The sequence below is a fragment of the Armigeres subalbatus genome, chromosome 2 (genome assembly GCF_024139115.2).
Source record: "Armigeres subalbatus isolate Guangzhou_Male chromosome 2, GZ_Asu_2, whole genome shotgun sequence".
Classification (NCBI taxonomy): Eukaryota; Metazoa; Arthropoda; class Insecta; order Diptera; family Culicidae; genus Armigeres; species Armigeres subalbatus.
Window position 1 is genome coordinate 421301245 of NC_085140.1, and position 22243 is coordinate 421323487.

The 22243-nt window shown below is 38.7% G+C and overlaps 1 protein-coding gene and 1 long non-coding RNA gene across 6 annotated transcripts in view; both read right to left on the reverse strand.

The window, feature by feature from the left end:
* The window catches only part of LOC134213448 (protein kinase C and casein kinase substrate in neurons protein 1), a 102322-nt gene that overhangs the window by 24573 nt on the left and 55506 nt on the right, over nt 1–22243 (reverse strand). The gene's annotated exons all lie outside the window — the stretch shown is intronic.
* Nucleotides 1576–2773, reverse strand: LOC134217760 (uncharacterized). The gene is made up of 3 exons (XR_009981154.1): nt 2513–2773; nt 2228–2452; nt 1576–2169 (listed from the first exon to the last, which is right to left on the reverse strand). It is a non-coding gene; the product is annotated as an uncharacterized LOC134217760 (long non-coding RNA).

The following is a 22243-nucleotide window of genomic DNA, read 5'->3' on the forward strand; positions in this document are numbered from 1 at the left end:
GGAAATTGTCTCGACTTCTCTAGGCATAAAAGTATCATCATGATAGCCTCATGATATACGAATGCAAAAATGGTAACTTGGTTTAGAAACCTTGCGGTTAATAACTGTGAAAATGCTGAATGAACACTAAGCAGCGAAGCGGCAATGTCCCAGTGGGGGATGTAGTGCCAATAAGAAGAAGAAGAAGAGCCACCTTCAACTGGTACTTGATCTAGATTTTATGTTTTTCTGGTCCGTTTCTTCAGAACATTCCACAAATGTTCGATAGGAAGACAATAGTGGTGTTTTAAGCCCATGTGGTACGTTTTAAATTATCCATTCCTTTACTAAATGCGCAGAATGCTTTGGGTCATTGTCATGCTGGAAATAGAACCTATACCAATGATTAATTTTTCAATGCTATATTTCACATATTCAATCAAAACTTTGGAGAAAAGGTTCTCGTTCATAATTTCATCTATGAAAAACATGTTTTAACGTCAAATGCTACCAATAAACCCCAACCAATAACACTACCACTGTTTATGAAAGTTTGTTTTATTACTTGCCATAAGAAAGGTTAGTACTATTCCATTTATTTCTCATCGTTTCATCTGTAGCCCCTAGTAGATGGACAAATTATTCCAAAGGTATTCCCATCTATCGTAACACTGATTTCCAGACGCACTGTCACGCTCGGTTCCACGCACTAGCATACTTAATCTTGACACCACCAGTCCAGCATTTGTTGCGGGTGTACAGTTCTGCCACTTTTTCAAATGTTTGGCCGACTATGTCCATGGAGTGCGTGATTTCTCTTGTTTCGGACAGTAGAACGATCGCGCGATCGACCGAAATATTGTGTTCTGCATTGCGCGGCCGGTAATAAGAGTAGCCATCGAAGAAGAAAGGGCAGTGCGTGTTTAGTCGTCGGGAAAGAAATAAAATATATATCTTGTGTTCGGTGGCTCATGCGCATGTCGCGCTCGGTCGAAAAAAGCGCGTTCTTCAATAGTTTGCTGAAGCCATCGACCAAGTGAGTACAGAGTGCTGCGCTTCCGTGCGGTCGTCCAAAACGCGAATCTCCTCAGTTTTCATATGCCGGGCGTGCATGTTTTAACTTTTAACTCGTATTAGTGTTATTTCCCATCTCATAGATCGCATCGCTTACCAAAGTGTATCCAGATAAATTATCCTTTGTAACTAAAACGATATCAATCGTGGAGATACAGAGGTATACTCGGTCTCTAGTAGCAACGAGAGTCGGACTAACAATCCTTCCATTCCTATATGACCGTAAGAACGTGAACGGCGCCGTTATTGACTTTAAATATTTGAGCTCCCGAAACGTGTACATTGAGAATGGGTAGCTAATCCCACGCCCCATTCATTGTGTTCTCTGTACAGTCAATCAAGGAGTAGCAACTACAAATTGTGCGGTCATAATGCTCATGCTCCTGCTGTTGTGGGATCTCCGGTAGCGGTAGAGCGTAATTGCTAAAGCGGACAAAATGCACACAAACTGGAGGACAAATGCTCAACAATTAAATGAAATTCGACAAGTGCCATGAATGCTCAATCAATACATATATTCGAAGCTCATTGATGTTTCTTCTACTGCTCCTGTCATCTAATGTTCCCTAATGTTCTCTAAATCTTCTGCTTACAAGCTAACCTCATGCGTACTCACGAATTTTCTTCTTGGGTGCACCCTGGCCTACCAACTTTCTGACGGCTCACATGTCGCCGGGATTGCCCGCCTCGCACACACTGCCATCGCGCCACTCGTCCGACGAACGTCCTCCGCTGGAGACCCCTCTGGCCGTCCAGTGCGACCGCGTTGCTGGATGGGATCTCTCCGAGGCGTCTGATTCCCTCGTCGAGATTTTCGCACCATTAGCGTTCTCGTCCTGCTTCCGCCTCCGGTTCGGTTCCTTCAAAAGCCAACGATCTGATCGTCCGGTGGGTTGGGAGAAGCTATCCGAAGACAGCGGTCACCGTCTTCCGCAATGACCCGACAAAACCGATCCGCGACTCGACGGCGACTGTCAAGTGATCCTATCCTTCTACCCGTCCGGCAGATATGCACAACCTTTCCGACGAAACTGTAATCCGGTGGAGTAGCGGTCACGCAAGCTAACAGTCTGACCAAATCGCAGCCAAGCCAAACGTTAGTCCTTCAAAAACACCCTGGAAGGCACGCACATCATTATCACGATTGATCTTCGGTTGAATCATTTGGACTTACCCGTTAGATGGGGTATTTTCGGTCTATCTGGTTGCTGACCAACTACTTAGACCGTTTCGTGTCTGGGTTCCGACGATTGTAGTGTTTCTGCGTTTCCACGTGATCCGCTCTCGATGCATGACCTTCTATAAGACGGCTTCTGACACTCCTGGCGAGTGGAGACTTCATGCATCGGAGTCTTTAGTCGTTCTCCTCAGAAGGAACTCCGGAATTTAGTGCCGTCGCCTGAATTACCGAAATTTTTATTAGCATCAAATGCTCTCGGAATGTTGATTATTCTCTTACCTCGAGAACACCTTCTGGCTGGCAAAGGTAACCGTTCCGACCGTGCCACAAAGTGATTCCGCCTCGTGGCCTAAAGTTTTTCACTTTTAGTTGATGTCGCCTGATGATGGCGGCGATGCTACCACTCGCGAAGACGAAGCGAAAAAGTGCCGTTCAATTTTTGCTGATGTGGCCTAGGTACTCTTGTCAGGCTGCCGCGACGCCTTGCGAATGGGCCTTTCGTTTTCCGCAGGGATGGATTTATTTTCGAAGTGGCGGTTGGTGTACAGGGCAATCTTAATTTCGTGAACAGTTTTTTACGCCAAATATTGTTTGTGCCTTTGCGAATTGTTTGCTTGTGGTTTTAACTTTACTAGAGCAACATCAAAATAAACTTAACGTAACACTGCTCATGTTTGGCCGACTATATCCATGTCATCCGTGAAACAAATAAATTGACTGGATCTGTTGAAAAACGTACCCTTACTCTCCGCATGACACCTTCTAGCGCAATGTTGAACAACAGGCACGAAAGTCCATCACCTTGTCTTAGTCCCCGGCGCGGTTCGAACGAACTGGAGTGTTCGCCCGAAATCTTTACATAGTTTTGCACACCATCCACCGTTGCTTTGATCAGTCTGGTAAGCTTCTCAGGGAAGCTGTCCTCGTCCATGATATTTCATGGCTCTATGCGGTCTATACTGTCGTACGCCGCCTTGAAATCAATGAACAAATGGTGCATTGGGACCTGGTATTCATGGCATTTTTGAAGGATTTACCGTACAGTAAAGATCTGACCCGTTGTCAAGCGGCCGTCAACGAAGCCGGCTTGATAACTTCCCACGAACTCATTCACTAATAGTGACAGACGACGGAAGATGCTCTGGGATATCACTTTGTAGATAGTGGTCATAGTGATCAGAGTCTCTGTTAGCGCCACAATAGGTCCTGACGTCTGTTAGCGCCACAATAGGTCCTGACCTACACTCAAGTTGTATTCGGCAAAGTTGTTCAGGATGTCCAGGGCTACAAAGCGGTGCTCAATATGAGTACTTCTTTCTTGAGTATTTTTGGCAAACATGAATATGGTTGGGGCTTTCAAAGGTTTTATTTTCATTCAACTTGCCCTAGTGCTGCAATTTATAAGTTCCAATGGTGGGTGTTCAGGCTGGCAACCATTCCGTAGTCAACGAACTGAAGTCTGCTGCGATAGCACAGCCCTGTCATCTCATCAAATAGCATTAATGTCAAAACATCACATGCGTTTGTTATCCATGCACAAAGCGATTATCTATTTCAATATTTAATTTAGTTTATTTTATTAATTTCTACAGTGCTACATTGAATTAAATTCGAAAATACGTTAGAGGTGAGAAATAACAACTTATTTATAAAAGGCTCAACATTATTGAGAATTATCTTACAGCACAAAATTTGTAAAATTATAACCTAATTGTTCGTGGAATCGAAAAACTACTAAGCCACTGAATTTGTAAGCAATCTCTAAATTAAAATTACAAGCAAACTTATTACTACATATATCCTAAATATATTGCAGCTTAAAGCACTACGCTAACGAGAATCGTGCGTTCTTAGTTCGTACTCGAACAGTGGGTTTACAAAATATGTTATTCTAGGTAAAGATTCCATTCGATTTTGGCAACATTCGATAGGATAGGGTGGGGTTTGCAGATATAAGCAAAATAAGTATAAAAATGATTTCACTATTCTTCAACAATTTTTACGAAAACCCCTCCCCGCATGGTATCCAACCACCTATAGTCAACCTAAGGTAACATCCTTTAAAACATGATTGTATTATCTTTCGGAACAGCCTAAAAGTTATAACAATTTCAATTTTGGGTCAATATGACCCCAGAGCACAGGCAACGTAAGTTTTTTTTGAGCACAGACAGAAGGTTAAAAATCGAAAATTAGTTTGATGGCGCGTGAGGTTGGATGAATTGAATTTGGAATGATTTTACAGTGTTGTTAATGATTTCAGTTTTAGGAAAAGTGGTAAAAAATTACTATTATATAAAGTTTTTTTTTTTTTTTTTTGTGTCTTTATTAAGGAGACTTTCAGCCCGAGGCTGGCTCGTCTCCGTATATAAAGTTAATAACTAGGCAGTGAGTTAAATGTTGTTGCACACAATAGTTGGGGCCTTCCTTTGCTGCAGTTGAGCATATAATTGTTGTATATCAGCATATATTGGAGCTCTGTCCAATATTTTGCCATCACGCTACTTGCCTACTTTTGGTTACTTGTCATAAGACGAGTTTGTACTATTCCATTTAATTCCACTACTTTATTGTACCTTTGACAGATACGTATTTCGCCCTCAACAGTAAGGCCGTCTTCAGTGTCTCGTACTTGACTCGACTTGGAAGTTGATGTCGAAATACGTATCTGTAAAGATAACAAAACGTAGTGGAATGAAATGGAAAGTACTAAACTCGTCTTAGACAGTTGAAGACATTCCACTAAAAGAGCTTAAATAAATTTGCTCAGCAATAAAATGGTTTTCCTCTCATTTTGTTTCGGGAAACCTCTGGTAAAAGATTTTCGCACTTTTCGCAAAATTATTCTCTCCATTTTCCATATTATTTAAAACAAACACCGGTACACAATACATATATACACAGCACGAATATGGAGACGCATGGTTGCCCACCATGTTGTTTGACGAATGACTTTATTTATTAAAAATCGAAGTTGGTAGATTAAATTTCATGGCTATGGATTAATAATCGGACCAGTATTTCAAAATTTAGACTGTATAACGATTTTTGGAAATCGTAGATTTTTTTTAATCATCTTATCCGAAATTGGACACCCTAATAATTCTTATAATTTTTGGAAAGGGACAATTCTGTGAAATTTTGCAGAATTCGGAGATATCGTCACGGTGTCTTCGTCCGAAGAGGCTTATTTTCGAAAAAAAACATTATTTTTAAAACACCCACTACACGAAAGTATAGGTTTTTCTCTTTCACGGATGTGTATTTTTAAAATGTTCTATCGGGGATAATTTTTCCATACATTTTGTTTTTTCGTAAGTTATTCATATTTTTACTATCTAGATAAAAAATAAAAGTCATCAAAATTAAGCTTAGAATCACCCGCGATAGTGTGCTGAAGACACAAAAACTCTAGAACGTATACACAAAGTGCTAGAGGTTTTGTCAAAAAAAAAACAGCTGTCTGCCCCAGTGTGCGACGCAGCGTACATTGATGTGTTTAGATTAGTAAGCGCGTCAGATACCACTTCTCTCTATATCGATCAGCTGTTGTGAATCTTCTCAAAACTGTTACTTGTTGCAACTTCCCGACAAAAACAAAAACGCCATATTTCAGATGAAATACTTTTTGCAAGCGAATTGTCTGAATTATGATGAAAGAATTAGACTAAAAACTATCCGCATGAAATGATCTTTAAAGTTCTTCGAATAGAATAAGCGATCCTGATCCATTATATCGTCGGATTATTATGTGTGCAAATGTCAATATAATCGAGTTATTTTCGTCGGGTTATCGTTAGGAATGTTTTGATTTTCGATTTTCTCCTGCTGCTATGAATCAAAGTCGCATGCCGTTATTCGGCAACGGGTGCCCCCAATATAGTTTTGGGTTATCATGTCGCTATACTAATGGTTGACCCGTAACTCTGGGTAGACACCTTTTACATTGTTACACGGTTACATTGCCAGCTAGAGGCAAATCCTGACCCAACGAATACCTTCCTCATTATCCAACTACGTGGTACTTATGAGGGTGTCGCTAAGTCGGTGGTCTCTCGTTAAGTAAGTACTACATCAACACGTCCTTCCTCTTCCTAGTTACGGTGAAGATGTGCGTGGCCAGGGGTAGTAATCCCCATGCTTTTGTTATTTTTGTTTAAGACTGGTGGGCAGGGTTGGTTGTCAGTAAAGTAAATGCACTTAAAGTCGAAACGCAAGCTTCAAAATGACCAAACTTCGATTTTTATCACAGGCTATAAACAACAATTTGTGAATTTCGGGTTAAAGTGAACTTTTATTTCTTCTAGCGGCCGCACTCCCTTAACATTATTAAAATTAAAAAGGAGCTGGCATGCACGATTCCTGACGTTTTTGAACATAATTTCTTTCATTTTTGGCGTAAATCATATTTAGAGGTTCGCATGCTCTATATTGTCGAATAGAGTTCCTATATATTTACCCAACCCACTAACATAAATTTCCTGAGATATCTATGAAGGTAGTAAGGGTTTTCCGCATCTTCACTAGTAGATGTTGAACTAATATTCCTTCCACCCACGATTTGTACAGTCACTTATGCTATGCTAAATCATATTTAGAGGTTCACAGCTCCAGTCTATTCGATATGCTGCCGCTGCGTTATATTTTTAACTATGTAAATGATAACAATTTGTGGGTATGAAACATTTAATACATTTTTTTTTACCATTTTGATCGAAACTCATTATTTTGGCTGAATCAAAAGCAAACTTATATCCATATCAATAGCATTAATTAGGTATTCCATAACTACATGGTTCAATTAAACCAGAGGAAAAATCCTAACTGCCAGAGCCAATTGAAATGTATTAATAATAACTAAAAGTAACATAGCATATAAGGAAGATAGTGTTAAGAAAACACGGAACACCTAGTCTAAGAGATGAATGCATGTATTAGATAATTAGCAAATAAAATTAGTTAAAAAAATAATAATATTAAAAAAAAGGTATTCCATAACTTTACTTCCAAAAAAAAAAAGAAGATACAAACGTAACATAAGAACATTAAAAAGGCGTTGTCTTCAAACACTGAAAATCAATCCTAATCACCCTGTAAATGAAGGAATTTCAATACCAGACAATCTCTAGTTCAAAGAAAATTCAAAAATACTATTTTTTAAATGAACAGAATCTTTTTATAAAAAAAAAACTTTTTTTAGGAATGGTTTGAACTACTCTGAGGAAGATTCAACCTAAATAGCTGTATTTAGGCAGTAGGCTATAGAGTTTGAGAGTTTTCAATAGATTTATTGCAAACAAAAATAAATAAAAATTTATGAACTGTGACATAGAACCCCTTTGACAAACCACCGTTGAAAAGCTAATGAAAACACCGAGTTAAAAGATTGGCCAAGTTTCAAAGGGAACTTGCAGGCACAAATAAACTAAGAGCGATTTTCTGGTCTACAAGCCAAAAACGTTCATTTTTTCAGATTCATCATTTCGTTATTCGGCAAAATATCATTCGACGTAAGCTTCATTCTTTGAAAAACATTTAGCCATTCTAGTACATCACTGATTCAATATTGAAAGTTAGCCCGATTGACTATTGCGTTCCAGAGCTATTGACAAAACATGATTTATTTAGATCCTTCTATTGCACTCCGAATTGATTTTTTTAAACAAAATGCTGCAATACATTCAAATGAAAGCAATTTGTGCTCCAATGCCTTGGTTTTTATTGTTATTCAAAAGGGTCCTACATAAGTTCAAAGAGCGGTAGCCTTACTCGTATCTGTTGATACCTAAGTTACCAAATTTAATTAAATAGTATGAAATCCTTTTTCGGAATATTTGGTTAAGTTTTAAACCGTCTATTTATAACGTAAACTTAACTACAGAGCAAGGAATCTGCCCACAGATGCAAACAGGTACTACAAACGCTTGTATTCCAACGACCCGGTGCACCGGCTGCACCGTAATCTGCCATCATCGCGTCACGTCCGTGTCTACTTTCTTTCCGCAATCACCGCATCTCGTTCGGTCGTCTAGCAAACTAAGCAGAAATTGATTAGCGATCACAGCGATGCACCGTCAAACTACGCCTTGTTGTAACATAGCACGAGGGTCTTCTTAATCGAATCAACGTTGATAATAGTGTTTAGATGGTTGGATAGGTACTTCATCACCAAACATCGTCGCAACCGATGCAGGGGCCGTCGTCGTCATTGGTTCAGCATTTTATGAAACCAATACCGTCGATACGAAGTTCCGTTTGCAATTAAAATTGATTAGGGTTCGTTTCCATTTTCCCATCGCAATATCACCGTACCAACCATTTCAGCCGGTCGTGATTGTCCTCGATTAACCTACTCGATTGGTGATTTCCTCATTTGTCCGAATATTTCCGCATCCTCACACGCAACTTTTAAACATATGGTCGACTGCATCGGAAAAGTTTAACAAAAATCAGAAGTAGTGACACTACAATCATAGATTGCACTGGTTGGTTGTTTGTTTGCGAAAGCGAAACTAACGAAAATTAGTCTCGTGCATTTTCAGCTTACTGCAACCGGCCAGTGAAAGTGTCATGAAACGTCACGTGCTGCAATTGCATATACAAGTTGACGCATATTTAAAGTTACTTGATTATAGGTACGTCACCATTGACATAGCTAGGTAAATGATCTCTAGAAGGATAATAAAGTAGCAATTGAATAAGTAGAATTACAAATATTTTACATAAAAAAAAGTTTTATGAACTAAAGAAACATGGTGATACCCAGATGTTATAATTATCCTTAATAAATTTAAAAAATTAAGACATTTTTTCAAGTCAGAAATAGAAATATTTAATGTTTGAAAATTACGTCCCATTCCCAGTAGGATTCTTTATGGCGCAAAACGGCAATTCAAGGGAGCCATAAATAAATGTAAAACAAAAATTGAGGTCGACATACGTATCTGTTAAAGGTACAATAAAGTATTGAAATTAAATGGCATAGTACTAACTCGTCTTATGACAAGTGAATACATTCCACTAAAAGCTTAAAACAATTTTCTTATGAAAAATTCGAAGGTTACCCAGATATTCTTATATAAATTCGAGTTTTTTATCGTATTAATTCGTTTTTATTTGTTTTGCACACCTTGATCATCAAGAGAACATTAGTTTAAATTAACATTTGTAAATTAAGGAAAGCTTGAAAATCACATTTCAAAATTCTGTACGAATTCGAAAAGGCTGTTGACCCCTCACTAACCAAACTCCCTAAGTACCAATCATCATCGCAGAGGCAATGGAAACCACTTTCTTCTACCGGATTCCATCTGGCAGAGATCATTCGAAGCCCACCTTAACCTTGATCCTATGCACGAGCTGAGACAACAGCCAGCGATGCGTTCACGGCGAAGCCGTACTAAATACAACTGCTCGCTACCTGCATGTATGGTGTTAAACAGTAAAGGCAACAGAAGTGGCGTCTCAAGTGCTCCACTGCTGCGCCTGTCCTCTGTTTACAAAGCGCTCCATGCCACGTCGCGTCAGCTGTTAAAACATGATAATTGTAGCGGCACGTTGGACAAGATATCGAGTGTCAAGATGCGCAACCTGGTAGGAAGGAAATGCGCCTTACGTCGATTATATGGTTTAATATCTCAAAGCGATGCTGACAAAAGCGAGATACGCGATTGATCCGATCAAATGATCCACAATTGCCCTTGTTAATATTGCTTGGAGCATAACCAGGTATCAGGTGTATGATCATCATTCATCAATGGCGATGTGGAGTGCAATCGGGAAAACTTAGGCATTTGATGGTAAACCTGATCCATTGCGGACCGGCTTTTAAGAAACTTCAACTGCTTTCGTTACCGGAACTACTTTTATGCCGTTTTATGAAATTTATTACGAGCTTCACATGGATAATATCATGTGAATACATTGCTATTGGGTAGCTGATGGCTATTGAATGATGAGTTCATATCTCAATGGGCCAGTTTGTAAAGCAATCAATTACAGAGAAACGAACAACTGAAATGTTTAATATGGTATTAGAAACCCATACGAAAGTGTTCAAACAATCATTACGTTAACAATGAAATTCTATTATTATGTGTGTGTGCTATTACCCGGTACCGCCGTGCGGTCGAATCCAATGAATCGCCTGCTTTGAGCGTGCTTACAGCGGCACACTAGGAGTTAACTTTCTGAAATCAGTATGGCGAAAGGCATCTAAGGTTCGATTTCTCAAAATTAAGCACTTTAATCGAAAAAATATTTGGTAGGCGTAGTAGCAGACACCATCCCTCATAACCGGTACCAAATAGTTTTTCATAAAAAGTTCCTAATTTTGAGAAAACCAGCGTTAGATGTCTTTCGCCATACAAATTTCTGGCGGTTAACTCTTGCTGGCTATTTTGTGCATATACTATAGCGCCTGGATGTGGCTGCGGCGAGTAGAAAATCAGCCACTGCCAATAATTCATTAGTTCGATTTCGTGTACAAAACCCAGAAGAATATGCGACCGTGTGATAATAGTGCTGTTCCTTTGCACGCCAGATTTCCTGAAGGGCTGTCCTTATTCTACATGGACAAGTTTTGATCTGTTTTAGATACCCGTTTCCCCAAGCATGTACAATAGTATATTATATATTTTCAAAAAAATAGTATAAATCATGGATATTTTAACCATACCTCTCCCTCCAAAAACTGTTCCGTAGAACTAAGCGATTTCATCGCCGCAACCGCGACAATTAGTTGCCGCGATTCTATCAGTGGATCGCTGCCGGTAATGTCCCATTTACGCTTCCATACTTACGGCGACAGAATCGCAGTCGCCAAGCAATAGAATCGCATCGCGTGTGTTTGGGGAAGCCTTTAATCGTACCCTCGAGAGCAATGTCAGGCTGTGACTCACAGCTCCTTGCTTCTCACTTAAATGTACGTTATTTTGATTCAGTTTTTGTGATACTCTTCTAGTCGAGAGGGTATATGAGACGGTAGGAAATTTGTCATTCGCCCATATTGTCTGAACAAAGTGGTGGATCGATTGATGCAGCTACTCACTTCTAAGATTGAGAATCTCAACCGGGATCTCGACCTTTCAGCTTTACTGTTTACTGTTTCCTGTAGTCCCAGTTTCATTAGTATTAGTATAAAAGAAGACACACGACAAAACATTCTGCAACTAACTTTGATCGTATCTAGTGCAACGTCAAGTAACCGTCATCATTGGGGATCACTCATCTCGTTGTTTTTCAAACGGCTCCGGAGTCCCACAAGGAAGCACGCTGGGTCCATTGTTATTTTCGCTCTTCGTGAATGATGTAACCTTTATCCTGCAACGTGGAGGCCTGCTGTTGATGTTTGCGGACAATCTCAAAATTTACCTCGTATAGTACGACATCTGGCGGACTGCCAAGAATTGCAGAAGCCCTTGGATTTATCCAAAGGTTGGTGTGCGGGTAATATGATGGTCCTGCCCATTTAGAAGTGCTACGTAATTAGCTTCCATTGCCGAAAAACCGTGGTTTTTAATTAAATTATTACAGGAACTACTTTACAACGTGTAGATCATGTTAAGGCTCTATAAACCGTAATCAATTCGATAATGACGATGATTTTATTCGAATCCGCACTAATACTAATAAAGTTTTGAACTAAATTCAATATTTTGGGGCTATTTGCCGACTTACCTCCATCATTCCATATTCATTACATTTACATATTAATTTTTCACTAATCTAAATTAACAATTATTGAGGAATTGCAGGAAAAACGCTGAAAACTGCCTTTTTCCTGGGCCGGCATTCGTACTTTTATCGAACGCATACTAACTCCGAACGTTCGGAGCGAACACATACACACGCACTTGATTTTTCATTTGATCTTTTCCCACTGTTTCCTTGATTTAATCACTCCTGAAACATATTCACTAACTGAGTTTCACATTTTTCTTCAATATTGACTACCAATCGATTCCCTTCGCGACAAAAAACTGTCGAAAACTGCTTCCCAAAAATCGAAGTGAGAGACAAATTCGACGACCGTATTGTGAATGCAATAAAATGCGGAAGACTCAAGTTCACTAGCGCAATAAGTGAAATGGTGAGTTCAAAATCTACGCGATGCAACTTCAATAAATCCGAACAATACAACGTATACGCCAGCCAACACGCAAACAAAGGTGTGCATACACAAGAAAATAATCATCTCTTCTATGTTGCCAGATTTGTTTATTGTAAAAAATCATTGCTGTTTGTCGGATTGAACAAATATACCAGGAAAAAATATTTAAACATGTTATGTAAGCTTCTGTTAAATTCCAAGTGGTGAATAAAAGTTTTTAAACCGATAAATACCCATATATTTGATACACCGTGAACATGTATTATGATATAGAATAAACATTTCGTCAAGTCTGGCAACATTATGCATCAGCTGGCATATTTTTAACACCCCATTTCCACCCACTCCAGTTGTAAACAAAATTTATCTATCGCTGCTGCATTTTTCCGTACCAATTAATTGCCTCACTATTACAAACAAGCGATACAGTCATTATTTTCAAAACATTGTGATGGAGTCTTGAGCCTTAAATATCTTGGCGTCATGTTGGATGACAGGCTAACTTTCAGTCATCATTTATCAATCATCTACGATTGACAAAGCGAATCGCCAGCTCGGTTTCATTTTTAAGATTTCAAATTAATTCCGCGATCCTCTAAATTTCTAAGCCGTATAGGGTTTCTTACCCCATTCCCGGCCTAACATGCGTACGACTGCATTATTCAATTGATATTTATGACAGGAAGCAACTTTTCCTGAATTTTGTGGGCTGTATAATACTGCATTGGGGTTCACTTCTGCTTAAAAAATAGCTATTCGTGCTAAATATCGTTCAAGAAGCTTTTATTTGATTTAAATTAACGAGGTGCAGCACTCATTTCAGGCATAGCGATTTCCATTCGGCATATCACAAAAACCAGTTCCCGGCCTAAGCAAAATTTCACTCAATCTCTCAACATTTCTCTCTTATTCTCTCTCGGGACGGTAGAAAATGCGACGTAAACAAAAATATGCACGTTCCACGACAACAAGATGCCAGATGGTATCATTCATAATCATTTTTATTTGGTTGAGAAGATATATTTACTCATCCAATTTTTTTTCCAAATACTTAAAAACAATATTTTTTCACCTTTTGAAATCGAGAAAATTATAAATAACATGATAGCGTCAACATATTAAACAGTTTTCCTATCAACGATGAAGGATCATTTTCATTCTCCTGGCCTTTTGGCAGCACGGTGCGGCTAGAAGTTTTGGGCCGAGGTGATTTTTTGTTCGGTTTGAGAATACATTTTTAAATGTATTCTAATTATGTTTATATAAGTTCTAGTGATACGTTCTAGTGATTAGATTGAAGTGCGTGTGTGGAGCATTATGGTGTGGTGATTAAAAGCTTGAAGCAATGATTGTAACGAGCACTAGGACGATTTTCAGGTAGGTGTTTATTTGATGATACCGTTTTGTAAAAGTGGAAAGAATCACTCCGGCTCAGTGGTGTGGCATCGGAGAGTGAGATTTTGAAATCTACATTTTTATTTTCTACAATTGGATCAATTAGGAGTAAAACAAGTGATTGAAAGATATTGAATATTGTAAAAAATAAATGGGAGACTTTTTAAAAATTATCAATCATAAACCTACGGCTTCTAAACAGTATAAATCATTAGTTTTCTGTGTAGTGAGCCGGGAACCGGGTCCATAGGCCCAAGTAGTGATTTACCCTACTGCTCATTAGTCTAGAATCCATATCAAGCTGTTTGGACTGCACGGTTTGAAGCAGTGCAGCGCAAGTTTTTACGGTATGCCCTGCGCCATCTCCCATGGACAGACCTGCTGAATTGACCACCGTATGCTGATCGCTGCCGTTTGCTGAGGCTGGATACTCTTGTAAGGCGGAGAAATGTGGAGCAAGCCGTTTTCATTGCCAAACTTGTATTGTCCGAGTACGACGTGCCTAATTTGTTGGCGAAAATTCCACTGTATGCACCGTCACGATCGCTTCTACCCAGAGATTTGCTTCACACAAACAAAAAAACAAAACTCCAATCACGCTGCTTTAATCTGCCATTTTAACGAAGGATCGGACCAATTCCATTGGCGTAACTACAGGGGGGCTAGGGGGGGGCTATAGCCCCACCTAGGATCTGGCTAGCCCCCCCTAGAAAATTTGTTACTTTGTATAAGTATTGAACATATCTAGTCCACTGATTATATACGGGGGTAAATGCAGAGAAAGGATTGTCTTCATTATCCAATCCCTCTCTTCAAAACATTACAACAAGTTGAATCTATTCGCTTAAGTTTTTGAACTTCGAGCAATTGTTATAAGGCTTGCTCGCGACAAAATCTGAACCCCTCAAAACACGTTATAACTTATCATAGATCATTAATTAACGGCTACGCAGTCTCATATGATTAAAACGAGTTTTTATTCGTCCGACGTTTCGACACGTGTCGTCGAATAAAAACTCGTCGAATAAAAAACGTCGGACGAATAAAAACTCGTTTTAATCATATGAGACCCAAAAAATTGTCATAACTTATGAAATACCGAAGGAAATACCTCATCAACAAGTGAATTAAAAAATATATTATTTATTAGTATTACAAGTCTTTTTCTTCTTGTTATTGACATTACATCCCTACACTGGGAAAAAGCCGCCTCGCAGCTTAGTGTTCATTAAGCACTTTCACAATTATTAACCGCGAGGTTTCTAAGGTAGGTTACAATTTTTGTATTCGTATATCATGAGGCTAGCACGATGATACTTTTATGCCCAGGGAAGCCGAAAATTGCCTACACCGGCACCAGGAATCGAACCCAGCCACCCTCAACATGGTCTTGCGTCTTATCGCACGGCTAAGGAGGGCCCGTATTACAAGTACTTAATGGATAATGGACAATTCCTTGAGATTTTCAAGTTTTTCCTGGGTTTTTTGAGTAACTGTTATCTAAATCGAGTGTATGATATTAACCTTCCTAACTAATACCAATCCTAAAAGCTGCAGCGCATTTTAATTATCACTGTAGGCTTTTGAGAAAGGTTCGGTAAAACTCTTAGATTTCAAGAAAAGGTAACTAAAAGTTGAATAAGAAAGAACTTTGAATTCTTTCGGATGGATTTTACAAACTCCGCAAACTTTTTAATTTTCTAAACTCCTATTGTCGCTGCAGCAATGGAACCAGTGAAAATGTCTCAGTAGGAGTGAAACAGACCTACTGAGAGAGAAGATGTGTTAAATGTTCCTATGTGTTAACAAATGCTTCTATAAGTTAATTTGTTGCAATTTTTAAAATTAAATTGAAAATTAACTACCAATAAGTTGTATTGGGATGTAAAACTGATTGTTTTAAATCATCCTAGAAGAAAGAGAAAGGTTAGTTTGTTGTGGTCAGATTGCCGTTTGAAAGCTCGTAGGAATTGTCAGGCCACTGAATTGAAAGCTGGCGAAAAGATTTTAACTAACTAATTTATCGAAGCAAATCAAAAAATCCTTTAAAAATCAGGATCGTGCTTCACATTCTATTTACGGCGAGCGCAACACCTATGGTGTTCTGAACCTATCGAGGATTTTGGGAATCCTTAGAGATTTCTAGATTTTTGTAACAGGGATGAGCGTCGATGAACATCATTTGAAATATTTAAGCCGTCCATTGATATCTGGTAGACTAACTTGCGAACAATATAGATACATCATTTGAATCGAGCGAAAATGGTAAATTTTCTGTGTTATGAGTGTTAAAATAGAAAAGTTTAAAAAAAAGTTAGCCCCCCCTAGAATTTTTCATTAGTTACGCCAATGACCAATTCGAGTTCAGATGTTTACAGAAAGACCATTGTTTTAAGTTTTCATGTAGTCAAATGAAATAAATAAATGAAATAAACAAATGAAAAGCGTAATTAAATACAGAAAGCGGAAACAGGATTTTTTCATTTCGTAGTTTAAAGCAGACGTCTGCTTGAGGTTAGGAAAGATATACTGCACTCCCTACTGTATACTTTTCAGTGGCGTTTCCCTAACCTCAATCTACCTGTGCACTGGACTCAAATTTAAGGTATTTCGTGCGAAAATGTATGGAATAACTAGATTTTGATTAGTTTAAACTACTCTGATAATCTTATTTTCTATTTGGGCTGTAGAATTATCAAAATTTTCGTTTCTTGTATCAGTGCACAGGTAAAAAGTGAGGTGACGCGACGCCACTGATACTTTTACTTCCTATTTATTTGAATCGCCTAAAACAACTGAAAAATTAGCCGTCTCATACGGCAATATGTATTCATTAAGCACATCCACAGATATTAACTGTACGATTTCTATGCTTCAGAAAGGCGAGAAAATTTCTCACCATAAAACTTCTGAGACCGTATAGAGATTCGATCTCAGCATGGTATGCTTCGTACAAAGCCATACACCTTATCGTTGAGCTACGAAAGGTCTCCTGCGAACTGGAAAACAAGAAAGCATGCATCTAGCTAATCTAAGGCCAGAGGATATCTTATGATAGAGATGGGCGCATAACGAAAATCAGAATTGCATTATACTGTTTTAACTTAGGCGGACATCGTGAACCAACTGATTAAACGGCCGGCCGTATTTCAATATTGGGATAAAATCTCTATATAAGAAATGAGTTACGGATGGATGGACCGATTTGCAAGATTTTCCCAATAACTAGGAATCATGTTGACCAAAATCGTCAATCATAGACATGATTTACCGATCATCTCCATTCATGTCAATGTTATTCTTAATACCGCATTAAACAAGCGATTTTCGCTTTAAAACAGAAAGTACGAACGATGTCAGAAATATGTAGAATACATTCCATGATCATGCATTTACTTTATTCCGAAATGTTAGAAATGGTTCAGTTCACCTTATCCAGCAATGGTGAGTTGCATCGTATTTAACTGTATAACCTAAAATTATAAAGAACTGGGCGAAACTGTCCGATCTCGCTCGTGGTTTTATACATAACTGTCAGACGTTTGATTACTGCGTCGCACTCGATTTCAGTTCGAGCTCGATGGCTTTATTCAGAACTCATGAAAACGTTGCATTTTGACAATTTTTCAACTTTCCCGTTAAATTGACCAACTTTTAGTAAATATAAACACTGAGATTCCCAAGACGAATCGATTAGTTTTCCCGACCTTGCCCGGGTTGTGATTGTTTCGACCTATCGTTTAGTTGATTGCAATGTCGCACTCAAGATAGATTTCAGTTCGAGCTTGATAGCTCGTTTTCACTCATTTTTATATATAGAGATAATTGGAACAATGCAAACTAGATGAGTTCTATTTTCTACCTCTAGAATGTCAAGGAGAACTCACGCCTCCATTATCGAGCACAAAAACACGAAATATCTATATTTGCATGGCTCAAATGATTTGGTGGCAACTATATTCGAATGTGCATCTCAGAATTTTTAGGATCTATTTGGGTTTCATAGTTCTAAATCGTCAGCTTAGTTCTGTAGTCAGCTTTACAATACAGATTTCGAATATGTTTCCATACATACATGTAAAAGAAATTGACTCACAAAAAGATTATTCAATTCGCAAAATTTTTCCTATTTGTCTTGGGATCAGCAGAATTTATATTTAAGAAAAGAGGAAAATTTGAATTTTAAGAATACAACGTTTGATGAATTCTGAAGAAAGCCATCAAGCTCGCAATTGAATCGATCTGAAGTGCAGAGCTGCAAACCAACTCAATTGACAGTTGGATCGGAAATAAAACACCCCGGCATGAATGAGCTGGTTCGTCTAGATCAATATAAACTTTAACTTAAACGTTAAGAGCAAGCCTCCCGGAATCCAAATTTAAGTCTTCTAATGTTTTCAGAGGCACACTACTCAATACGGAAGCAACGTACAACCAAAGATCAATCAGTCTTTGGTATAACCGCCACACTTTAATTTCAACTTTGCTGCGTCGTGTAAGTTTGCGTGAAAGAATAAAAATGATACTTGTGCGTAGCTTCCGTATTGAGTGGTGTACTCTCGAAAACGCGAGTGAATTTAGTTTTGGATTCCTGGTTCCGACTTATCCTTAACCGATTTGTATACAATTATGTTCAGAGTCTAGTTGCCACCACTTCTTCTTTATAAGCAGGAGGTCGTGGGTTCATATCCAAGCTCGTCACTTTCCTACTTTGTATTTCTATCTTAGTTCTTTCTGTATTTCACGTTCTACCAAAACGATTCATACTATTATAACCTTCCACACTAACAATTCCTAAAACCTTCCATGGCACCTATGAGAGATCGTAGAGTTCTCCGCATCTTCCTTAGATAGGTGTCCAACTAATCACCCTTCCCCTTCCTTAGCATTCGCAACGACGTGGTCAGGACAGATCTCGACTATTGGAGAGTGCATTGCTTCCATCTAAGAGATAATGATTAATCCCAATTCAATATCTGTGGTAACGGATGAAGGTGATGCTAATTTCATACAGGCTTATCCAATTGGTCCAATTCATGGTCCAGGCTTGTACCACCTACGAATTTGTGCGAATTGCTCAATGCTAATTCTGTTCAGAGCAACAGGGCTTCAAGATTGAAATGAAAGAGCGGCCCTTATCAACCACCTAATTATTTATACCTACATTTTTACATTTATGATTAGATCTATGCCCCAAAGATTCTTCTGTTAACGTGCAACTACATCCAATCTAGCGATCCAAGAGCTGCAACCCCAGGCAATCAATCAAGCCCAAGCTCAAGTTCAAGAAACAGCACGCAATTTGATATGATGCATTATTTGTCTTCTACACTCAATCATCTGTTTATGTGTGTGTTTTCATTATCACCAGTTAAATAGCTCCAATTTTTCCTAGTTCATCACCAGTAAAAGTAAAAAATAGTAAATTTTGCCAAGGAATCTAACAACCCTTTCGGCACTTTACTTTTATTAAAAGAATGGCTAAGTTGAAAATTGTTAGCAGTTGTTTTTTACTGAAATGTTTTTTCAGTATTTATCACAGTACCTTACAAAGCATACGTATCCAGTAAGCCATTGCCATCAAAAGTGCCATCCATCATGAGATATTTATAACCCCGACATTTTTTTCCGTTCACACACACGGATGATAAGATACCGCCACAAACTAGTCGTCGTCGCCTGAATTCAATCACGTTGCTCCATTATTGCGAAAGCCAGCCACGCTCGTGTTCACCCTAACTTGGGAGCACCGAGTTTTTGTTTCATATTCAGAATGATAAAATACTCAATTCGAGTCGGGAGTGAGCGTATGTTGTTGCGTTTTCGGTAACGAAAAACGCCAATCTATATGTTTACGACCTTTTGGTGCAACAAACCGCAAAGTTTTCTGCCCCTCACCTTGAATTTGGGCTGCGGCCGCAGAATAAATATGAGGAACGGTAATAGAACAGAGAGGAACGCACGCTCTGGCCAACATTCGAAGCAGTCTATGGAAGTTGAAATAAGTTCATTACTTTTACGGAAGCAGACAGAAGGGTGGTCAAGATGGATCACTGAGGTACGGTATCATCGAGGCACGCGAGCCCAAGCACGAAAGTGAAAAGTTGAAACGGTCTATTACCGCTGTAGTGGGTTATGGTATGAAAAAAAAATCAACAAACGTGATGGCTTAAGTCGGTATCTCCTTGTGATGCATGTTTGGCGCATATGACTTTGGTAAGTTGAAAGCGCTTCGAGCGGGCGTATTGGATGATGAAGATACGGGCGGAGCACCTAAATATATTCCCGGTTAAAAACGAGCCCGTTGCGAATCATTGCGCACGAACCTATCATGTGGCTTGCAGAGTACACAACCATGAAACAGTTCAGTTCAGCATGAGTACACATTTTCCACTGATTGATTTTTACTAGTTCAAATTTATTATCAAAGAACACAAAAATTTGAAACTCCGGATTCTAAGATTTTTTTTAATCCCATGTAGGTAAAACTAATAGAAATACTACTTGATTTTGAAACAGAATAAAATCTCAATGACTGTTTTCATTTTCCTTCGACCAATTGGAGGATCGCAAGGTCAATATTAACAATAATCTAAAAATACTGTTTCGTTAACACTCGAGCACGAGCGATGTTGTATTTTGTTCAACACTAATGAAAAACCATCGCTTGCGATATTAAGCACGAACGGGTTAGCAGCATCCAGGACCGCGCGCGTGCTGGAGGATTAACATGTTTCTGCAAATTGAAGAATCAAAAATTATTCTTTCAGAAATTCCTCTTTGAAGACGTTTTGAATAACATCCAAAAAGATTATTCTAAAAAATGTATTTTTTCACTGCTCACCGAATAATATTGAGCATTTTGTAGATGTACCAGTCGTGGTTATAACATCAATTGTCGCACTAGTGCATTATACACCGAATTACACACCAAACCACAAAACAATGTTTAGATAAGTGAATCATATCTATAGGATACGATAACACCTTCAATCCCCTCCAAGAGACACAAAACATTTCACTTGATTTTTCACGTCCTTTGCACCAGTTGTCGCACTGGTTGTCCAATTATGGTCAATCCCATAAGAAAACACACAACACTTTTTTGGATTTTTCACTACTGTTTTAAGGAGCATAAAAGGAAACCTTTTGTTTGGCATACTAACACCATTCATATACCTTTTATTTATGTTTTAAAATTAGTTGTTCTTAAGTATAGCGGTGATTAGTACACCTACCCTACCATTAATCTGTTTAGTGTTGGGAATCTTGGCAGTTCTTCTTTTCAATGATCTTACATTTCTACCGGAACTTGGCCTAAAGGGCTGCATCTTAGTATATAATCAATACTAACGGCATACCTTGAGTGATGTATCCTAGAATAATATTATCTTTACTCGTGAGGTCAAAATTTCTTTCAAGATTTCGATCTAACTCAATGAAGCGAAAATCTTTGCATTCCGGAAATTTTATATGTTACTATAGTCAAGCACATAATCGACGTCAGTTTGCATTTGAAATGAAAACATTACTGCACCATCATTTACACACTGTGCTGCTTATACTTCGATGAACACGTTCGCAACTGACCAAATCCAGATACAAAATGTAAACATACGCACGAGTAATAAACTTATCAGTTAATTAATTTTGTGTTTGCCCTCGACTGCTGTCGATGATCGGAGAAAAGAATTACTCGCATTAGCGAAAGAACTTTGCATCTATGTTAGGTATGGTGGATACACCTGTTGAGCTGGCCGATTCATGCGCGTTAGATCGACCTACACAAGCCCGATAAGAATCGCAGATTTATTCACGGTACTTTGCCGGACCTTCGTTCCAGACACCAGGCAGCCGTCTGGAAATTGCAATACATGTAATTGGTCAGCATCATATACAGTACACATGCTTGCCTCCAGCAAATACAGAACACATTCAAGCAAGGCGGAGTCACCTATAATTATACGCTTGCGTTGCATTGATTAGATTGCGTTTTTTTTGCACCTTTTTGCTAACTCGACATTGATTCCAGATTACTACATCATGTCTAATCATATCGAACCACAAGCAACAAACACAATGCAATCACATTAGTACAACTTGTTTGTATGTACCCCAATTCCTGGGCTCAAAGAAGTGTGCAATTTTTATCCGCTCCAGTACCAAACATTTAGCGATTGTGTATGCGGCGGTAGCCTACGAACGGCTTCAAAATAATCGGAGCGAGCACGCTAGGTGAGGAAAGCCTCTAGCCCAGTCAATTAAGTTGGTAAATGTGGGAATGTGATATAATAAAGCGCCGACCTTAGCGTTGGTTAGTCACTGGGCCAGCTTAACTGTTTGAGTCGCTACTGTTTGATTAAGAATGACTAGACTAGAATAGAGTGCTTATGTGCAATAATTGTTATTAGAACCAAGCATAGGGTTCATATACCTAGACGATTAAGATATGCGTCTTAGTGCAGAATTAACAACTGCAATAACAAGTCGTTTGCTAATAACAT